General features: G+C 42.2%; 1 long non-coding RNA gene across 10 annotated transcripts in view; it reads right to left on the bottom strand.

The window, feature by feature from the left end:
• LOC135092698 (uncharacterized) overlaps positions 1-2,710 on the bottom strand; it is an 80,947-nt gene extending 78,237 nt beyond the window's left edge. For 3 of the 10 annotated variants that reach the window (XR_010263013.1, XR_010263016.1, XR_010263017.1), the window contains exons 1-2: positions 2,557-2,707; positions 1,451-1,662 (exon numbers count right to left, since the gene is read on the bottom strand). This is a non-coding gene — a long non-coding RNA (uncharacterized LOC135092698). Of the gene's footprint in view, positions 1-1,450; positions 1,663-2,556 lie in introns of all 10 variants that reach the window. The other 7 variants (XR_010263007.1, XR_010263014.1, XR_010263008.1 and 4 more) reach the window with 5 other exon arrangements.
• Between the last annotated feature and the right edge of the window lie 1,847 nt (positions 2,711-4,557).

The raw sequence follows: 4,557 nt of genomic DNA, 5'->3' as shown, positions 1-4,557 counted from the left end.
TTCCTCCCGGGACACTCTGTATATTTAATCTCAGTAAGGTATCGATCCTGTATTTCTGAATGTTAAGACGGAACTAAAGAAAAACGGACGAAAAAAAAAAAAAAAAAAAGAGGCTTCGTATTTGTAACTCGTAAATACATCCATCATATTATTAAGTTGTAAGTAAAGTTCAAGTTAACGCCTGAAACTTGACGGAAGGAACTGCTAAACCTGGTGATTAAGAGCTTGGCCTGATGGAAACACAGCAACGCCTACCGCCAGGTGTTCCTGTATCCACCCACTCACCCACTCACTCACTCCTTCGTTACTTCATTTACTCGTTCAAACACACACACACACAAACACACACACACACACCCAGCCTGGTCATCGAACCTCAACGCAACGCAGAGGGAGAAGCTGAAGAGAGAGCAGAACCGCGTAGCCAGGATCATGCTTGGCTCTTCAATATGCCAGCTACAGGGACGCCCTCACCCCCTCCCCCCATGGCAGCTGTCTACAAACAAGCACTCCTGCTGTCTGGCAAACGAGGGCTAAACAACCACCACCACCACCACCACTTCTTCAGTAGCCCCTCCCCGCTGCGCCGCTCGTCACCACCACCACCACCATCACCACCACTGCCACCCACTCACGCACAGACAGGCACAAGAACACTCCCCTCCCTACCATTGTCTACCTGATTAATAAAACAAACATGTCATACAAATGTGAAGGGAAGAAACAAACTCCATCCAGCTTCACTGCCTGTCATGATGCGTTCAGTTACGTAAGACTGCAATTTTTATTCATTTCACTCTATTAAGCTGACCTCTTGTTTTGTTTTATTTTACTTCATTTTACTTTGTTGTTTTTATTTTTGTTGCTCTTATGTTCTTTTAATTAACGGCTAATTTAAACCAAACAGCGGAAAGAATGCTTGGCTTTAGTGAACTGTTAATTATTATTGTTATTATCATTATTATTATTATTATTATTATCATTATTATTATTATTATTATCATTATTATTATTATTACACACACACACGCACACACACACACACACACACACACAGTAGTAGTAATAGTAATAGTAGTATTTAACTCTATACCAGACAGGTAATCCCACACGGGGCGGCCCAAACACGGCACCACACACACACACACACACACACACACACAGTAGTAGTAGTAGTAGTAGTAGTAGTAGTAGTAGTAGTATCTATCTCTATACCAGGCCGGCAATCCCACACGGCACCACACACACACACACACACATCCCAGAGACACACACATCCTTCACACTCTTAACAATAATAATCATAATGCCACTACAACAACAACAACAACAACAACAACAACAACAATAACAACTACTACTACTACTACTACTACACTCCCTCGCACACTTCTGTTCCTCATTTCTTCCTCCTACTACTACAATCTACGCCTTCCAATCAGGGAAATACCTGGAAATGTCCGGAAAACCCTGGAAATTGACGGAAATATTAACGAGGAGACGCGGGGAGAGAGCGGGAAGGTCTTGGTCTCGGTCTGGGTCCTGCTGGTGGGCGCTCAGAACGGGGTTGTAAATTTAAACTTCCTTCTGCCTTATTTCAAGCATTTTGGGGGTTATTTATCTATTTTTGTGGGTAATTCTGGTTTTCCTTCACGTATGAGTCTGAAAACACCAGAAAGTTTGGCTAAATATTGACGTACAGACAGGCAGGGAGGCAGGGAAAATGTTCGTCTCGGCGCTTTTATTTACGTAATTTATTTGATTTTGAAAATGACGGAAAGAAAGAAGACGCCCAGACTGGAATGCACTACATATTCTGACTCGCCATATACTTTAACTAACACCATAAATATCAAAACATTCCAAGCCTAGATAATAACAAAGAAAAATCCAAAAAACAACCTGTAATTTTTACCAACGGCGCCACAAAAACATCTTAATACCGAGAAAGAAAACACAGCCACACAAGATTCTATTGCATTTTCTGAATACAAAAAAAAAATTACTTTCCATATAAATAAAGAAAACACAAATTCCTCGTCGTATAAGGAAACTAATTTTTCAAGTTCACCAACGGAATCACTTTAAATTCAAAAATACGAATCGCTACACTAGACTTTATTGAATATCATTACTTGGCACAAGTTTCTTATATTTTTTAAGTCTTAGATTAAATACCAAAACATTCCTAGGCGAGCTATTAAGAAAAAGTCAAAATAAATAAAATGACGAATTTGTTATTTGTCCGAGAAACAAAAACACAGCTAGACTTCATTTTATTATGGATTATAACTTGCTATGCTTTTCTAATAACAAATCAAATATCAAAACAATGACACCTCCATCAATAAAAGACATAAAATAATGACATGGCGCAGAAACTGTTTTTTTCCTCCTCTCCTCCGCACCTCGTCCTCCTCTCCCCTCCACCTCACACTCCTCCTCTCCCCTCCACCTCCTCCTCCTGCACACCCGAGCTTAGAATACACCTTGTAACACCTAGAAAACCCTAGAAATTACGCTAAATATTGACGGGGAGAGACGGGAAATTGTTACCTTAGCAGCGGCGAGCCGGGGCAGGGCCTGGCGGGGGTCAGCGCGGCAGGGCGGGACGAGAGGATGCCGTGGTGCGTGGTGGTGTGGTGTGGTGTGGTGGTGATAACAATGCACTTCCATCCGCTTCACTGCCCCGTGTGTGTGTGTGTGTGTGTGTGTGGCGCCGATCAGAGACGAGTCACAAAGCTGTATAATTGGTGTTTAACTCTTTGACAGCCACTTGGTACACCTTTCCCTAATCACCAATCACTCTGAGACGCCTTTACTTGTTCTGCAGCCACATCCAACCTTTGAACTGGGTAGAAATCACAAAATCTATTCTTTCTCATCTAAAACTTTCTCACAGATGCTTATAAAGATTTCATACACTGCATATGGTGGTGATAACTGTCTCGTATCAAAGTGAAAGGGTTAAAGTAGTAGTTATATTGGTAAAGAGAACTACATGCCGTGTGTGTGTGTGTGTGTGTGTGTGTGTGTGTGTGTTAGGATGGATGGATGTGGTGGATGGGTGATGTGGTTGAGTGGGTGGCTGGGTGGATGCTAATGGAGGTGTGTGGGTGGGTTACTGTGAGTAGGTGGATTGATGGATGTTCCTCGGAGTTTGAGAGAGAGAGAGAGAGAGAGAGAGAGAGAGAGAGAGAGAGAGAGAGAGAGAGAGAGAGAGAGAGAGAGAGAGAGAGAGAGAGAGAGAGAGAGAGCCATCGATATGTCCTCAGAGCAGATGGAAAGATGAAGTTATCTGGCTGAAAAAGGCATTGAGAGAGAGAGAGAGAGAGAGAGAGAGAGAGAGAGAGAGAGAGAGAGAGAGAGAGAGAGAGAGAGAGAGAGAGAGAGAGAGAGAGAGAGAGAGAGTACCATTGATCCTTCCAGTGCAATATTGGCTCTGGAAAATCCTGGAACTTTGGTCACGTGATAAGAATGACCACCTGGATCCTCTCTCTCTCTCTCTCTCTCTCTCTCTCTCTCTCTCTCTCTCTCTCTCTCTCTCTCTCTCTCTCTCTCTATCCGTCTCTGTTTTTCGTACCGTTCTTCTTCCTCTCGACAAACTTAATCTCCTCCTCCTCCTCCTCTTCCTCCTCTTCCTCCTCTTCCTTCATTCTTCATTCCTTTATCATCCTTTGCCTCTCACCTCTTCCCTTTGTCAGTTTGTTATTATTTTTCTCTCTCTCTGTCTCTTTCTTCTCCACCTCGCATCTATATCCTCTTGTCCTTCCCATTTTTTTCTTTATTTTCTTATTTTCCTCGTTTTTCCTCAATTCGAGTGTATACGTATTTTTCTGCCTGTTGTTTTGTGTGTCTGTCCGTGTGTCTGTTTGTCTCTTCGTTTAACTGTCTGTTCGTTTATTTGTTTGTTTGTATGTCTGTTTGTGTGTGTTTCTGTTTGTTTGTCTATCTGTCCGTCTGCCAAGTTCTCTCTCTCTCTCTCTCTCTCTCTCTCTCTCTCTCTCTCTCTCTCTCTCTCTCTCTCTAAACATGACGAACAGGAGAGGTTAAGGAGGAGGAAGAAATGAAACAGGACTAGTTGTTTATCTTCCTCTTACCCCTCCTCCTCCTCCTCCTCCTCCTCCTCCTCCTCCTCCTCCTCTTGCAAATTTATTCTTATCTTCCTTGTATTATTTTCAACAGTTATTTAAGTAATGTTGTCTTTTAGCTAACCTTTTACTTTCCTTTCTTCATTTATTCCTCCTTTCTTTCTTTAACTCTCTCTCTCTCTCTCTCTCTCTCTCTCTCTCTCTCTCTCTCTCTCTCTCTCTCTCTCTCTCTCTCTCTCTCTAACTTAAGAGGGTAAGTGTTCAATTTCTTTTGTATATAATTACTTGAGGTTTCAAAGTGTTTCGTATAAAGTGTTAAGTAAATGTAATCAATTATATGTAATTCTTAGTGAAATTTTGACTGAAGAATGTTAGAACGTTGACAATTAAATATATACAAGCTTGCTGTAAAGGGGAGCAGGAGGAGGAGGAGGAGGAGGAGGAGGAGGAGGAGGAGGAGGAGAGA

Source organism: Scylla paramamosain, chromosome 40 (assembly GCF_035594125.1).
Source record: "Scylla paramamosain isolate STU-SP2022 chromosome 40, ASM3559412v1, whole genome shotgun sequence".
Classification (NCBI taxonomy): Eukaryota; Metazoa; Arthropoda; class Malacostraca; order Decapoda; family Portunidae; genus Scylla; species Scylla paramamosain.
Note: the sequence above shows the minus strand (reverse complement) of the source record. Positions and strands in the feature narration are given on the sequence as shown.